Raw genomic sequence first — 18,349 nt, 5'->3', positions numbered from 1 at the left:
TATATATATATATATATATATATATATATATATGTGTGTGTGTGTGTGTGTGTGTGTGTTTGCTTCATTTTCTCTTTATCTTTTCTCTCTTTTCAAAATGAATCCAAACATTCGGAAAATAGTAATAGAAAGTAACGATGATAGTTCATCATCGAGGATGAACTTATCAATAATAATTTGTTACCTGCATTGTCTCGTACTGCACAATTTCTTCTTCAGAATAATGCTAGTTCAAGCAACATTCAATGGAGAAATACAATCCAAAAAGATCGTTTAGAGGATGAACGACTGCTAATCCGACATTATTTTGAGGATGATTCAACCTATGGTAACGTGCAATTCCGCAGAAGGTTCTGTTTGAGCTAAGGTTTGTTTTGTAACATCCTGTCCAAGTAAGAATCAACTTTCTTGTATTTATTTTAAAAAGGGTGGCCACGACATGGTGGAGCATGACCACGACATGGTGGAGCATGACCACGACATGGTAGAGCATTTTGGATCGCAGGATTTAAATGATCCGCCACGACGTGGTCTTAGGGCACCACTACGTGGCAGGTGTTTTAGAGAAAAACCTTATTTCGGGCTTTGGACCCTATATAAGGAACAATAAGGCCAAGGTTTCATCCTCCATCTTCCTCCCAACCTCATAAACCCTAACCCTATCCTCCATTAAAGTTTTGAGCTCATTCTTGGTGCTTTTGGAGATTTTAGAAAGAGAAAGAAGCTCTTTGTGTGGTGGTTACTTGGCAAGCAACATTTCTTTAGCTAGCTTAACTCTTGGACCTTGGTGAGTGCCCAAGACTCAACCTTTTCTTGCCATGTTGCTAGATCTCTTGTTTTTGTCCTCTTTTCCCATGCTTTGATGGACTTAAGTAATGAGATCTCATAAACTTTACAAATTTATGAATCTCCAAATCAAATAGAGCATTTATTGTCTTGGATCTGAATTATAAGAAGTTTTGATGTCATGCATGGGGTTTTAGTCATTAAACCCTATTTTTGACCTAAAATGGAAACGACATGTATTTGACATGCAAGAACATAAAGCTACGATTTTTAAGGTTTCTTTGAGGTGCAACTTTAAGGACTTGGTGCTTAATGAGAATCTTGAAGCATTAAGTTACCATTAGTGTTTAGGGTTGGAACTTTGGCTTATGGAAGGGTTTGAGGGATAAAGTTTGAAACTTTACCCATCAAGACCATAGGAAGGACCAGATTTGCGCCTTAGGGCTCTTGCAGTTAAAGGAAATAACTTATCGGTTTAAGTTGTACAGACTCATCACCACGGTGTGATTGAGATTGCCACGACGTGGTGACTTGGTCAAGACCCATCTGTTTTGTCGGTTTGTGGCCACGATGTGGCCTAGGAGGCCATGATGTGGCGACTAGATGAGTTGACTTTTGATTTTGACTAGGATTTGACTAAGTTTGACTTAGGGGTGTTTTGGGTATTTTGAGTTATAGTCTAAATTTTGGTCACTGTTACTTGTAAAGGTGACCGGTATAGTTGGTATTCGGAGCAGCATATTGTTGCAACTATTTCGTTTGTTTGTGAGGTGAGCCTCCCTACTGTACCCGTGGGTCGACGACACCAATGTGGGCCCACTAGGATATGTTATGTAGAATGTTAGTTGTCTTTTATGACTCTTGCATTTGTATGATAGGCTGGGTCCAAGGGCATGCATGTAGGGCTGGGCCCAACTAAATGATAGGGTTGGGCCCATTATTATAGGTTGGGCTAGGACCATTGTATCACGGGCTAGGCCTATTAGTATGGGTTGGGCCTAATGTGCAGGTTAGGCCCAATGATATGTATGGTATGTGGTATTTTGGAGAACTAACTAAGATTTGTTCTTACATTTTATGTTTATGTTTTCAGGTACTTCCGGTTCAAAAGGGAAGGACCCGGCGTGACTGCACAACATCCCCCAGAGTTTATTCCGCATTGATAACTTTTACTCTGATGTTTAAATGTTATTTCTATCTTGAATTTTCGGGATGGTAAAAGTTGGTATCAGAGACTTGGTTTGAGGGATTCAGACACACTCTCGGGTGTGTCTAAACTCAAACTGAGGAAATGATAATATTTTGAAAGGAAATTAGTTTTGTAAAAGGATTTTTATAAAGAAGAATGGGTGTGATGCGTGCAATCAACCGAGCTCAAGTAAGTGATTCCACTACAAAATATATATCATTTAGTGGCACACAAAAAATGTCACTAAAAACTCAAAAAAATGCCACTAAAAGCTTCTTAAAGAATGGGCAGCAAAAATAATAAATGTCACTAGAAACGTTTCCACTAAAACCATTTATTGACACTTTTTGCTTTTGCCGCTGTAGTTTTTGAGGCTTTTGTGGCATTTTTTGTTTGTCGCGTTAGATGAAAGTCTTCTAGCATATATTTTCTGTCACTGAATGCTCATTTGACTCGAAGACTTCGGTGACACTTTTACTCACAACAACGCACACAAAAAAAAAAAAAAAAATTGTGCCATTTTTGCGTGGGTAAATATTCATGAAATTCTATAATTTAGGGTCCTTATATCTGCATTACACTTTTTCTCTATAATAGAATATAAAATAAATAATTAAATTAAAATAGCACGTATAGAATAATAAAAACTTCATCCATAAGACAAAACAAAAAACATTTTCTTTTTCATTCCAGTGGAACGAACCATTGCATTCCATCCACGATTCAATCATAAAAAAAACAAACACTGCCTACATGCCTTCTCCTTTTCCAACCTTTTTCATTTTCGTTCTTCCTCTTTTTCTTCAATCATGGAAAAAAGTCGGATCTACATAAAGTATAAAACAAATTAGATTTCAAGAAATATTAAAAAAAAAATAATATTAAAAATAAAAAAATATAGGTAACCATAAAATATAGAAAGTAGTCAAATATCTTCCCATTCATGGCTTTCATTACATTATGGGCATCATCATCTACTTCAAATGTAACAAAACCGAACCCTTTAGGCCTCTTAGTTCTTGAATCGAGAACATATCTAGCTGCAACATTAATTCGATAAATTCTAATAATCTTGATACAAAAATACCCAAAATTACCAAAAAGAATACCAAAAATTGATCATATACCTTTAATAATTGCACCAAAAGGCGAAAACAACTCTTTAAGTGATTATTTGTAGTGTAAACCGACAATCCTACATAATAATAACATAATCTTCAATTACTGAAAAAGAAAGTGAAAAACCCCATGACATAAGCTTATCCAGGAAGAAAACATATATATAATCATGCCTATGGTTCTATAGAACAGATTCAATTTTCACTAATCCACCTTTCATATCTCATCATCGTCACAAACATTGTAAAACAGATTCAATGACACACGCACACACACACACACACACATATATATATATATATATGTATATATATATATATATATATATATATATATATATATATATATATATATATATATATTATATGATGATTTGAAAGGGATACGTTCTTACTTAAAAGTTGAGGCAGTATGGATGCTGCAAGTAACAACAGATTAGATTCAAGGTGAAATTAGTAAATATTCCACAAACTTAGTTTCTTTATGCGTTAATTACTAATAAGGCTAAGAATAGAGACTATTCAACTTTCGTTTTAATTTTACAGAACATGTCCTAAAAACTAGATATTTTGGTATAAAACCAGTAATAATGGTGTTCTTTATATAAAATATTTAGTTTAATGATTCATTGTGTAGAATTAAAATGATAATGGGAAAATTATAAAAGTACATAAGGTTTTTCAATTGAAACCTTTAGTTTAAATTTAAAAATGCTACATTTAGTTTGAGATTATTAATGGATGATAGCTTATACAAATAGTTTTAGGATAAAATGATATAAATAGAAACAGAAATAATATAAAAACACCATACATAATTAAACTCTTTTGTATAAAAACAATTATATGGAAAAGAAATTACGCTTCGTGTACACAATTGGTCTCTATTGATTTAATTGCAACAATAAATCCTTTTACACTCTACTTTTAGGAAAACACAATTATTATGGGTTTAACAGAAAATATGTAGTAAATAGTAATAATGAAGTTTTCTACACAAAATATTAAGTTTTAAGAATCTATTGAGTACAATTAAAACGATAATGACCGATTGTGTATATGTGACATTTTCTTACCCTTCCAAGTCATTAACCATTTTTTATAATGAAAAGAGAATGTGGTTTTACCTCCCAAACATCTATGGTGAGGAGAGGCTGCAAAATAGAAGAAAAAGAAACCAATTTATGTGTGAATAGATCATACTTAGTCCATGGTTACTACTTACTAGAAAGGAATAAAATCTTATCTTTACTTTAACTCACATTGTACTCCAAAACAGGAGGATTAATTGCATTTGGACTTTTCAAGGCAACAAGTTTCTTGTCCTTCTCTGATGGAAGTGGATTTCTAGCATTTAGCATGTCAAGTTTATGTTCTTTGTCTATAAAGAAACACATGGGTAGAAATGTCAAAACATGGATGCATTTTATTTTTCAAACTTTAGCTTTACAAACACTTACATACAAACCAAGCCCAACCATAACAAAACTGAGTAGTGACAGTTGAGTTGAACTCTTTAATTAGGCATTCAAATGAACCAAAATCTCTGTTTGTCAATTCTAAAATTTTCTAGACGGCTTTCCACCTATAGGTTTCATAGATTCCTAGAAAAAACTCATGGTTCCATACCTAAAGAGTTTGAATAATGGATTCCTCAAATTAAAAGTAAGTTCAAAAAAATCATAAATGGAATGTGGCATACCTGTGCAGCCTTGTTGAAGGATGGAAGAATATCACAGTTTCAAATAAATAGGATTACCAAAAAGAGAGAGAATAATACTTCAAATAATCGCTAAAATAGCATGTGCTACATTCATCAGAGATTCAAAATTGATCTAGGATTTACTGATATCAAAAACAAGTTTTGTTGGGTTTCTGAATAATTAGTACTATTCATGGAAGAATAACAAGCAAAAATGATAGAGAAGAATCGAAAATCAAATATTTCGAGGGAAAAGAATCGCAAACCATTCAGAGGAACGGAATAATCACGACTGTGGTGGATGAATAAGCCGATAACGATGGAGCACGCGGTGACGTTGGACGAATACGATGACGATGGTGGATGAATACGACGACGATGGTGGACGAATGCAACGACAGTGTCAATGCATCCGCGAGGATGATGGTGGCGGTGGAGCAAGGGCGATGTTGTGAGCTAAAGGGTCGATTGTACCCATTGTTTGAATCGTTACTTGGGAAGGGTGTATAGAGAGAGAGAGAGAGATGTGGGGGTGGGGGTGGTGGTGGGGGTGTAAATTGTAAAATATAGGAAATGGTAAATTTATATTTAGAAAATATTGATATGTTACGATCATCTTTTATTTTAGGGGATTAACAGAAAAAAATGGTATAAATATTAATTAGGGATAAATTTTATAATTAGAGTTAAAAAAACATTGGACAATTATATGAAATATTCAAAAGATAGACAAAAATTCTAATTTCTGTAATGATTAGGGACCATTTTTGTAATTTATTCTTATTATCGTAATAATTATACTATACAATATGTGTAATAAAATAGAATTTTAGTGGCATATTAAAGTATTATGCCACTAATAGTTATGGATATTAGTGATATAAAATGTTAAGTGCCACTATATACATTAATTAATATAGTGGCACATAGAATATGCCACTAAATACATGATATAGTGGCACATCAAACATATGCCATTAAAAATGTATGTCATTAACTTGACACTTTATTTGTAGTGTTCTTAGAATACTCATACATGATTTTTATTTTATATGATATGGAATGTTTGCATGCTAGGATAAGGTGTTAGAAACAGGGGATGAACAGATTGCTTGGATTCTCTGAAAGTCGTGATTCACTATCAAATTGAAGTATTTCGATGGTACAGATCGAACACTCAATTGGATGAAATTCAGAGATACGAAATCAGAGAATGTATATCAAAAATGTTCTTCAAAAGATGTACCAGAAAAATAACCAAAAATGGATATATGATTCCTGTCTGATAACTGTCACTAGACAGTTACAAACTGTCATAAAAACTACCAAACCTGTCATTAAACGGATCTTAGGGAAAAAGGGTCAACTTTCTAAAATTTGATTTTCTGAAGCATTATTTAATATAACAACATAGTCCAAATAAAAACTTTCTAAAATGGCTCGATACCAGCCAGGGGCGCTGCCCCCGGACCCCTGTTCGTTTAGGGGTTTCGCCCCTAAATAACAGTGTACTTTGAATCTTGAAAAACTTGAACAAGTGTGCACTCCTTCACCATCAATATTCAACAAGATCACTTTTGGTCAACAATTTTAATCTTATTACACTTGAATAATATTGATGATATAAAATCACCAACAAAACCTCCCCCATTTAATAGTAATACTGATTAAACTTAAAGCAAAACATAAACAACAAACAAACTGATGCATAAATGAAATGTTGTGACGATTGAATTTCACATTAGTATATTACTCAATCCAAATATTTGAATATTAGGGTGTCACCAAGGATTAAACCATTTCTATTCAAAGTGAATACATGAAGATAATACACACACCAATTTACATTCTCATAATTTCGAACTTGGAACTATATTTTACTAGCTTGTGTCCCATCCTTCAATAAGCATATCAAAGTCAAGTCCCAACTTCTTGAAGCAGCTAAACTTCATGCTTATATAGGTAGTTCTTTTATTCTTGCACCTACATATGGAATTTTTCAAAGAACTATTAAGAAATAAAATTTCAACCTCCTTAACTTGTAGTACTGAACACATACCTTGGGATGTTGATAATAATGTGTTCCAATCTTCAAATATCAAGCTTTCCATATTGAATTCAGCATCTAACATTACATTAGATGGGATTTGGGTATCTCAATATAAAAGATTTTAAGTGGACTTTAAACCCATCCCTATAGCCGCCTTGTGCACAAGATCCCTTGCTAACCCTTTGGTTAGATGATCGGCCAAATTCAACTGAGTTATTAAAAACTCCACATATATCACACCAGTCATGATGAGCTCTCGGATCATGCTATGTCTAACACCTAAATGTCTAGACTTCCCATTGTACATTTGACTATAAGCCTTAGCCAAAGTTGCAGCACTATCACATCTGATAGAAATGGTAGATATCGGTTTGGGCTATAATGGAATTTCATAAATCAAATTCCTTAGCCAATCAACTTCTTTACCAGCAACGGACAATGCAATAAACTCATATTCCATGGTTGAGTTAGTAATACAAGTCTGTTTCTTGGATGCCCAAGAAATGGCACCTCCTCCAAGAGGAAACACCCAACCACTTGTAGAGGAGTGATCCTCTAAGTTGTTAATCCAGCTGGCATCTGAATAACCTTCCAAAACAGAAGGATATCCACTATAAGTTAAACCATAATTCATGGTCCCTTTCAAGTACTTGAATACTCTATTCACAGCTTGCCAATGATGTGAACTAGGATTACTATTATATCTACTAAGCCTTCCTACAACATATGCTATATCAGGCCTAGTACTAATCATGGCATACATTAGACAACAAATAGCCCTTGAGTATTCAAGTTGAGACATTAGAGATCATTTATTAGGTAGAAGCTTAAGACTATGATCTATAGGAGTGCTAACAGGAGAACAATTCTCAAAGTTAAACTTTTTCAATATCTTCTCAATGTAATGAGATTGAGAAATTGAAATCTCGTTGTTTCCTTGTTTAATTCTTATACCAAGAATTACCTCAGCCTCCCCCAGGTCTTTCATTTCAAAACTAGATGATAAGAATTTCTTGTTTTTATCAACTTCTTCTAAATCAGTACCAATCAACATATCAGCTACATATAGACAAATCATAACTCCTTTTTTTTGAAGTATCAAATTTTCTATATACACACTTGTCAGCTTGGTTTTATGCAAAACCATTAGACAGACAACATCATCAAATTTTTGATGCCATTGTTTTGGTGCTTGTTTCAAACCATATAATGATTTCTTCAACTTGCACACTTTGTGTTCATTTCCAAGCTTCGCAAACCCTTCAGGTTGTTTCATGTATATTTCTTCATCCAAGTCACCAATCAAGAATGCAGTTTTCACATCCATTTGGTGAATCACAAGATTATGTAGAGCTGCAAGAGCTAATAATAATATAATAGTGGAAATTCTGGCAACAGGAGCATAAGTATCAAAGAAATCAATGCCTTCCTTTTGTCTAAAGCCTTGGATAACCAATATGGCTTTATACTTATCAATTTTGTGATCCACCTTCATTTTCCTTTTGAGGATCCATTTACATCCTAATGCCTTGCAACCAGGAGGTAAATCAGACAATACCCAAGTATTATTATGCATGATAGAATCAATCTCATCCTGAATTGCTTCTTTCTAGAAATGAACATCCCTAGAAGTCATAGCTTCACTAAAAGTCTTTGGATCCTCCTCAATATTAAAACGATATTGATGTTGAGACATAGTCTCATTCCTTGTTCCTTCATCTAGATAAATCCGAAAATCAGATCCAAAAGACTTAGCTTTTTCTAACTCCTGTGCTTTTCCTAGGTTCAGGTACAGAACTTGTACTACCAGAAACATCTTCAGCTTGATTAGTACTCTTACTAGAATATTGATGAATCATGTCCCTTGGTCTAGATATAGATGTAAATCTTTCTTCATCAAAGATAGCATCTCTTGACTCTATCACAGTGTTTACAGACACAGAGTCATTAGATTCTATAACATGAAATCTATATGCTTTGGAATTCTCGACATATCCAATAAATATACAATCTCAACCTCTCTCACCCAGTGTTTTCCTTTTGGGTTCAGTGAGCCTTACAACTGCTCTACATCCCCAAAATTTGAGATAACTCAAATTTGGTGGCTTTTTACACCTAAGTTCATAAGGAGTATTCTTACTCTTTTAATTTGGAATTCTATTCAAAATGTAACATGCAGTTAACATTGCCTCACCCCAAAACGCTTCACTTAATCCAAAATAGGACAACATGGAATTTACCATTTCTTTCAAAGTCTTATTCTTCCTTTCAGCTACACCATTTTGTTGTAGTGTATAAGGAACTGTGGTTTGATGTATTATTCCAGTTGATTCAAAATAAACTGGATCATAATACTCACCACCTCTATCAGTAAGCAAGACTTTTATTAATTCATTTTAAAGAAGCTCAACTTGTTGTTTATAACGTTTAAATTTATCAAGTGCTTCATTCTTAGAATGTAGCAAATAGACAAAACAATATCTAGATGCATCATCAATAGAAGTAACAACATAGTTTTTGTTTCCAAGGGAAGGTGTTGCATGGAAATCACATAAATCTTTATGTATAAGATCCAACACCTTGCTTTCCCTAACAACATCTTTGAAAGGTTATCTAGTGATTTTAGTTAGCATGCATGTTTTACATTTTTCATTATTTTGCATATCAAAAGCAGGAATTATACTCATTTTAGACATGTCTTTTAATCTCTTATAATGAATGTGTCCTAGTCTAGCATTCCATAATTCATATTTATTAAAATTATTGCTAGTACTAATAGAAGCAATGCAAACAGAATTATCAATAATAGGATAATTAATATTTAGCCTAATCATTCCATTACATACATATCCAAATCCCATAAAAGAACCATGTCTTGACAAGATATACTTGTCACTTTCTAATAATTGTTTGCAACCATAATTATTTAATACAATTTTAGACACAAGATTCTTACAAACCCCTGGAACATATAAAACATTGTTCAAATACAAACATTTCCCAGAAGTAAAGGTAAGTAAAACAGATCCTAGTCCCTTGATTGGTTCAGTTGCAACATTTCCCATCTTCACAACAGATCCATCATCAATTGGTTGAATGTCCTTGAACCAATATAGATCTTAGAAACATAACTTATTGCTCCCGAATCAACACACCATGCAACATTATCATCCTGCACATAAAATGCTTTAGAAATCACAGAAATATAATTATGAACATATTTAGAATTCTGCATGGAAACAGAAATCTGACCTTGTTGCTTTTCTGGATCCTTGGATCCACTTGGTCCAGCACCATCCTTGTTCACTTTGAGAAGACGACAATCTTTCTTGAAGTGACCCGGTTTGTTAAAATGCCAACACACCACTTTAGCCTTCTTGTTGGAGGACTTGTCATCCTTTCCTTTACACTTCCTTTTTCCATTAGACTTCTTTTGATTCTTTGATCCTTCTCCATCCACCATGTTCACAGAAGAGGAACCAACTTGGTTCTTGCATATGGGATTGTTATCAAGTTCTTGAGTCCTTATGGGCTCTTCAATCCGTAAATGGCTTCCAAGTTGAGTTAAAGTCAATTCCTCTTTGTTATGTTTCAGATTGTGTTTAAAATCCTTCAAGGAAGGGGGCAGTTTGTCAATGATCATAGCCACAAAAATGGCTTCATCCATTTTCAGATTGTGTTGTGCAAACTGTCCCATAATCCTTAACATTTCATGGAATTGTTCCATAACAGGCCCGAAGTCAATCATCTTGTATCCCATAAAGTTACTCAAAAGAAACTTCTTGCTAGAATCATCTTCAGCCATATATTTGGATTCAAGAGAATCCCACAGTTCTTTTGCTGATTCGAAATTTTGATAGATATCAAACAAAGAGTCAGACATACCATTAAGAATATGACCACGACATATGTAATCACCATTTCCCACTTTGATCTCCTTCTTGTTGCCTCCAAATGTTCATCTTCAAAAGATTATGGTAAGACTGGCATGGGAGTACTCAGAATACACACCACTTTCAGAGTGGTAAAGAGAAAGTGCATCTTCTTCTGCCATCTACGAAAATCTTGCCCTTCAAACTTGTTCAATTTGTCAAACTTGCTTTTCATATCCTTCACAGAATCGCCACTGGCTATGATCACAAAATACTTAAATTTTTGTTAGAAATAGGGGATGAACAAATTGCTTGGATTCTCTGAAAGTCGTGATTCACTATCAAATTGAAGGATTTCAATGGTACCGATCGAACACTCAATTGGATGAAAATCAGAGATACGAAATCAGAGAATGATTATGAAAATGTTCTTCAAAAGATGTACCAGAAAAATGACCAAAAACGGCTATATGATTCCTGTCTGAAAACTGTCACTAGACAGTTACAAACTGTCATAAAAACTACCAAACCTGTCATTAAACGGATCTCAAGGAAAAAAGGTTCAACTTTCTAAAATTGTCATTAAACGGATCTCTGCCCCTTAGACCCCGCCAGGGGTGCTTGCCCCCGGACCCCCTTTCGTTTAGGGGCTTCGCCCCTAAATAACAGGGCACTTTGAATCTTGAAAAAATTGAACAAGTGTGCACTCCTACACCCTCCTAACTTGTTCAATATTCAACAAGATCACTTTTGGTCAACAAATTTAATCCTATTACACTTAAATAATATTGATGATATAAAATCACCAACATAAGGGTAATGATAATTTCAGGAATTGCATCATATATTTGCCTAATATGTAATGCATTGTAGCCTAGGAGGAATTGGATGGTATGATAGATTTGGAATTTGTATTGGTAGAAGTGATTACTAAGTGTAAGCTTTATAAATTGTATATGATTATGATCATATTTCATGTATTGTGTATAATTTGCATGTATTCGCCAACCGACAGTGAGAATAGGAGTTCCTCGCATGGTAGTATCAAGTGATCTTGGGAGGTCCTTTGTTTGTTTTGTGACTTGCAGTGTTACTGCACGAATGCTTCTTTCTTTGTGCTTTGTGGGACCCCTAGTGATGTGAGTTAAATATTAAGTGAATTCGTTAAATTGCATGTTGCAGAGGTTAAGTAATCTAAAGAGTGACAGATTTGACCCTATTGCATAGCTCTTCTCTAAGTCCAACCCTTGTAGGGTTGATTGTTTTACTCGAAGGACTATCTAAGCGTTGTTGCATGTGATTTTATTCATGAAGTAGTTAGCTGACATTAGTGGGAGTTCTTTAGCAGTTGATGACAAGGTGAGATCGGGAACCTAGGAGAGCCTAGGAAGTTCAATAGTGGGTTGGATGCATTGTTTAACAGGTACTTGGGGTGCCAATTTGAGAAGGTGTCTTATAGGATTCGAGATAAATCTTGAGGAAAGTATGGATATGTGTGGAAGGTAGTATTGGGCCTGTACTACTGAAATAACAGGATCCATACTCGAATCGAGAAGGGTCACGGAAAATCAAGGAAGCCTATAGGATGAGGATTCTTTGGGTATGTTCTAAGCCTTTGTATGTTTGCTTTTCAGAATGGTGATGATCACGCGTGAAGGAGGTTCAGGTTCGAGTTTTGGTTCAGGCTCAGGTGCGGGTACCGAGTTGATTGATGTGCAGATGCGGGAGTTCATCTCATTCGAGATCACCCGCAATATTTTAGAGTAGACACATGTGATCTTTGGTTCGGTTAAGGAGGGGATTTTGGAGATTTTGGATGAGCGTATAGGCATGTTTTGCACGGAGATTTTGGCTATAGTGGGAGCTCTCACTCTTTCTTTCCGCGAGTTCCGTGGTTGTGGAGCTCTCGAGTTCTTTGGAGAGAAGGCCCCATTGCTAGTAGGAGGTGGCTAACAGACATGGTGGACGCTTTCAGGACAAGCTTATGCCCGAGGGGTCAAAGGTCAGATTCGCATCTTGTCTTCTGAAAGACAGAGCTCGATATTGATAGGAGGAGGTAGATTTCTCTTTGGGAGGCGAGGATATTGAGACGATGACTTGGGATGAGTTTGAAACCTGGTTTAGGGAGGAGTTTGCACCAGCCATCGAGGTGCAGCAGTTGGCGAGGGAGTTTTAGGACCTTTACCAGACGACTAAGACTGTGGCTGAGATCACTGCCAAGTTTAGGGTCAGGGATCTTTTGGTTCCACAGTATGCCACAAAAGAGGAAATAAAGAAGACTCGATACCATGACATGCTGCGAGATAACATTAGAGAGTTCATTAGCTTTTCAGCTAGTCAGACTTTGGAGGGCATGACTAATAGAGTATGAGAGCAGGAGATTGATTTGGAGCACCTCGGTAAGAAGAAGACAAAGTAGATTAGGATCGCAGAGGGACATGCAAAGAGGCCTAAGACTCAGGATTCACATCCGGGAGGCCATCAGGGTCGGGGCCGTTGTGCCAAGTGTGGTAGGACCCATAAGGGAGGCTGTTAGGAGACAGGAAGGGGATGTTTCAGTTGCGGTCAGATGTGTCATTTCAGTAGGGATTTCCCTTGTGGATCGGGTTTGATGTGTTTTCACTGCAACCAGGTGCGCCACAAGAAGGCCGACTGTCCGAGGTTGATGGGTGGAGCAGTGAGGGCACTTACTCCAGTTACTTTGAGTAGCACTGACGCTCGTGAGGACAGGGGGAAAGCCCCAGCAGTAAGGAGCCGAGCTTTGCAACTTCAGGCAGGGGAGGCTAGAGTTTCATCAGATGCTATCGCGTGTATGTTATCTTTTGTTTTCCTCATGCCTTATTATTTGTATATATATGCTTTTGAATCATGTGTTAGTATATATATGAAATTATCTTCGGTTTAGTTTCTCTATAATTGCTCGATTAGTATTATCATGGGTCGTTATATGTATTTCTGCATGCCGAAAGTCATGAGCGGGGCACATCTTGTTGTGCTGGATTTAGATTGTCAGGTACTTTATTATGGGCCATCGGTAGAAGAAAATTATGGGTACCTCTTGGAAGATTAGTAGTTGGATCAATCTTTTAGTTCAGCCTTGGGGCAGAGGAAGTTGTACTACATGTTTGTTTGACTATTAGGATTCAAGAAAATTGTGGGGTGTAAGGAATTGACTAGACTCCAAGTACGAGAGAGTTGCCACCGAATTGATAATTTTCAGGATGTGAAGTCAGAAGGAAAGGATCCCATGGAAGTTGGTTGTCCTCGCATCAGAAGCTTTAAGGAAAGGATCCCATGGAAGTTGGTTGTCCTCTCTTGGGACAATGAAGTCAGAGCTTAGAAGTGCTTCCGTTGCTCGATATAGATGAAATTTATATATTGATAGACTCCTTGGCATAATCGCTATTGTAGTTATGGAAAGAGCGGTGGCGAGTGGATGATTATGTGGGGCACACGGGTTTGTTTAAATGCTAGAGTTGTCAAAAGAATTTCGAAATTGTAATGCTTAAAGATGGATTGAATGCGTAAAACCTTCGGTAAGTGGGATGCTGGGTTAGTGATCAGTCAGATCCAATAAAGGGGTTCATTATTCGTTGCCTTTAGTAAGATTGGAAAGGTGTAGCTAAATCCAAGTCGGGGAGAACCGTTTGGATTTCTGGGCATTGAATAAGGTTCGGAGCAAGGAGGAGCTCCACATCCTAGTCGAGAGGGAAGCCAGATCAAGTGAAAATATGAATAGAGGTTGCACAAGGTTGTGGGTTTAGAAAGTTTCAACGATAGGTTGGCGTATCCGTAGTGATGCATATCAGATTTGTGGTTGGATCCAGGCTGAGGGTTGTGCTAGATCCTCTCTACCTTTTCTTGTCTGATGAAGGCTTTGAGGTTCGAAGTATGACCTGAATACCTTAATGGGATGCAGTCAATGTGGTTTTTAACTCATGTGTGATTGTGGGTTGGTGTGGTAGATGGAGTGCAAGATCATGAGTCAGGATCACGGCTTATATGGGAGTGTTGTACGACTAGGGCGTAGCCGTAGCATACACAAGGATGATAGACTATCATGGAAGTGTTGTAAGTGTACGATGTAGTCGCCGCATTCACCGGAATGAGGTAGGCCATTATAGGAATGGTCGTTGGGCTGATGCAGAATCAACGCATGTGTGGGTCGAAGCATGCAGTATTATCGAAGGACTAATCCTTATTGAGTATGAGGATCATTGGATCTGAGGCGATATTGGGCCTGTACAATACTCGATTGGATGAGACTCGTGGGCGAGCCATGTTTAATTGTGAAGACTGGGTGAGACTCATTTAGTTATGATAGTGTGGGTGAGACCCAATGAAAATTAGCTTGAGAAAAGTATTGGATCACGTTTAGAGTAGGATGACTATGTGGTAACTGGTTGGCATCTGTGTAGTGGTTAGGCTAGGGTAGCCCTTATCAGTTAGACTCTTAGTTGGAGTCATGTGGTGGGACCAGGTGTGATACTGTCAGCCTCAACGGTCGAACGGGGATTTTATATCTCAGTTTAGTGTAAGGTCACCATGGAATCGAGAGATTTTGGATTAAATGCAAGTGTAAATCCTTGGATTCTGGGATATGAGTTATGTTCCGGGTTGGCGCAAAGGGATGAGACTTGTGTTGGGAGTCACCCTTGTTTATATGAAAGACCTTTTCAATAGCAATGTATGATCAAAGATTCTGCCTGCCAAGGGTATCAGTTAGACAATTCTGGATCGGAAGGATGTCATTTAGTTCAGATTGCAGAGAAAGGTCCTACTCATTTTGTTTCGGAATGGTTCTGCGTGTGTGGAGGTCAGGTAAAGTTTTGGGTTCCAGACTTATAATAGGGGAGTGCCAATTTCCCGTATGATTTACGTTAGCGGATCGATAATTCTCTCTCCATCATGGCATATGGGTCCTGCTATGATTGGGTTTCGATGATAGCGTTGGAAGGTCTTAGTGAGTATGAGTCAACCTTTTCGCCGAAGCGGGGTTCGAGAGGAATTGGTCGAATCTTCTGATATCCTGAAAGGTAGTAAGGAGTGATTTCAAGGAAGAAATCTAATTCAAGTGGGGGATATTTGTAACATCAGGTCCAGGATTGAATCAACATTCTTGTATTTATTTTAAAAGGGGTGGCCACGATATAGTGGAGCATCACCACGACGTGGCGAATCATTTTGGATTGCGAGATTTAAATGACCCGCCACAAGGTGGTCTTGGGGAACCACAACGTGGTAGGTGTTTTAGAGAAAACCCTAATTACGGGCTTTGGACCCTATATAAGGAACAATATGGCTAGGGTTTCAGCCTCCATCTCCCCCCCCCCCAACCGCATAAACCCTAACCCTAGCCTCCATTGAAGTTCTGAGCTCATTCTTGGTGCTTTTGGTGATTTTAGATGGAGAAGGGAGCTCTTGGTGAGGTGGTTACTTGGCAAGCACCATTTCTTTAGCTATTATCTCTTGGACCTTGGTGAGGGCCAAACACTGAACCTTTTCTTGCCATGTTCATAGATCTCTTATTTTGGTCCCCTTTTTCCATGCTTTGATGGACTTAAGTAATGGGATCTCATTAATTTTGCAACTTTATGAATCTCCAAGTCAAATAAAGCATTCAGTGGCTTGGATCTGAATTATAAGCAAGTTTTGTTGTCATGCATGGGGTTTTAGTCATTAAACCCTATTTTTGACCTAAAAAGGAAAAGGCATGTATTGGACATGCAAGTCTTTAAATCCACGATTTTTAAGGTCTCTTTGAAGTGTGAAATATTTCTAGAAACTTCAGAGGTGCAAGTCTAAGGATTTGGTGCCTAATGAGAATCTTGATGCATTAAGTTACCATTAGTGGTTAAGGTTGGGACTTTGGCTTATGAAAGGGTTTGAGGGATAAAGTTGGAAACTTTACCCATCAAAACCTTAGGAAGGACTAGATCTGAGCCTTGGGGCTCTTGTAGTTGAAGGAAATGACTTATCGATTTAAGCTGTCAAGACTTATCACCACGACTTGGTTGAGGTCGCCACGACGTGGCGACTCGGTCAAGACCCATCTGTTTTGTTGGTTTGTGGCCACGACATGGCGACTAGCTGGATTGACTTTTGATTTTTACCAAGATTTGACTATGTTTGAATTAGGGGTATTTTGGGTATTTTGAGCTATAGTCTGAGTTTTGGTCACTGTTATTTGTAAAGGTGACCGGTAGAGTTGGTATTCGGAGTAGGGTATTGTTGCAGCTATTTCGCTTGTCTATAAGGTGAGTCTCCTCATTGTACCCATGGGTCGAAGGCACCCATGCCGGCCCACTTTGATATGTTATGTAGAATGCTAGCTATCTTTGTGACTCTTGCATTTGTATGATGGGTTGGGCCCAAGGGCATGCATGTAGGGCTGGGCCCAATTGCATGATAGGTTTGTGCCCATTATTATAGGCTAGGCTAGGCCCATTGTATGACGGGCTAGGCCCATTAGTATGTGATGGGCGCAATGTGCGGGCTAGGTCCAACGATATGTATGGTATGTGGTATTTTGGGAAACTCACTATGCTTTGTGCTTACGATTTATGTTTATGGTTTGAGGTACGTCCACTTTTAAAAGGAAGGGCCCAATGTGACTGCACAACATCCCCCAGAGTTTATGTCACACCCCCAAACCAGAATGGCGGAAACATTCGGGGGTGGATGAATTCACGTAGTATCATAAAGTTGAATATTTGTAAAGAAAGTAACACAACCATCATAAATATAATTTAAAAGTTACATTGTTGAATGCGATACATGTCTCAAAATAATTTACAATATGATGATTTAATAAGTTTTAAGACTGACGCCTTAGCGTCCCTTCTCCAAAAGCTGAGGATTTACCTGTATTACTGAATCCCTGAGAAATACAAGTAGTTTTGAAAAAGTGTGTCAACAATTAAGTTGGTGAGTTTATAAGCGTTTTTGTATAAGAATAGTATCCTTTTTAGTGTAAAATAACTGAGCGTGTTTCTAGAAAATCCAATATTTTCCATATATGTGTGGTAGTTTAAAAAAAAATTCCAAAAGACTGAATGTATAAGTGTTTTCCATACTTGAAATAGTATAAGTAGATTTATATAAGTATATATAATCACTAAGGCGTTTAACAGCCCCGTAAACCGAGATGTATTAATACCCCATGTGAGTTTTTATAACCGTGCTATTGACCCAGACTGCTTGTAACAACCTTCTTAAGGCGTTGGAATGATACGACGTTTGTCACCCCAGACCTGCCGATCTAATTGTAGCTAACAATTTAGGTGCGGGATTGTCAGTCCCATATAGATCTATACACAAATATCACGCTCTCCCTACAAGAGATTATGGCTTATAAAACAGGACTTAATCTGCGAACTGAAGGGTTCGATGAATTCCGATATCTCACACAATTTGGTATCAACAGGTTTACGTATGAAAAGTCCATTTTCCTTGTGAATATAAGTATTTCCTCTTTTGTTTATAGTATGTAAAAATATCATGAATATCTCGTAACTATACCTATTACAGTTTTAAAAAGGGTCTTCCGTTACGATGAAAAACCTTGGTGTATTACCAATCTGGCATTAAAATTAGTCTTTAACTTTAGTAGTTACGTTATTTTATGTATTT

The 18,349-nt window shown here is 37.0% G+C and overlaps 1 long non-coding RNA gene across 5 annotated transcripts; it reads right to left on the bottom strand.

Annotated features, from left to right (window-relative positions):
- Positions 1–2,556: 2,556 nt before the first annotated feature.
- On the bottom strand, positions 2,557–5,327 carry LOC145128734 (uncharacterized). Of its 5 annotated transcripts, none has more exons than XR_013717073.1 (6): positions 4,356–5,327; positions 4,221–4,247; positions 3,489–3,512; positions 3,103–3,170; positions 2,882–3,015; positions 2,557–2,801 (listed from the first exon to the last, which is right to left on the bottom strand). It is a non-coding gene; the product is annotated as an uncharacterized LOC145128734 (long non-coding RNA). The 5 variants fall into 5 exon arrangements; XR_013717072.1 differs by having other exon boundaries at positions 2,557–3,015; positions 4,356–4,474; positions 4,554–5,327; XR_013717070.1 differs by having other exon boundaries at positions 2,557–3,015; positions 4,356–4,474; positions 5,062–5,327.
- Between the last annotated feature and the right edge of the window lie 13,022 nt (positions 5,328–18,349).

Source organism: Lactuca virosa, chromosome 8 (assembly GCF_052849685.1).
Source record: "Lactuca virosa cultivar CGN04683 chromosome 8, Lactuca_virosa_CGN04683_v6, whole genome shotgun sequence".
Classification (NCBI taxonomy): domain Eukaryota; kingdom Viridiplantae; phylum Streptophyta; class Magnoliopsida; order Asterales; family Asteraceae; genus Lactuca; species Lactuca virosa.
This window is presented reverse-complemented; position numbering and strand designations above follow the sequence as displayed.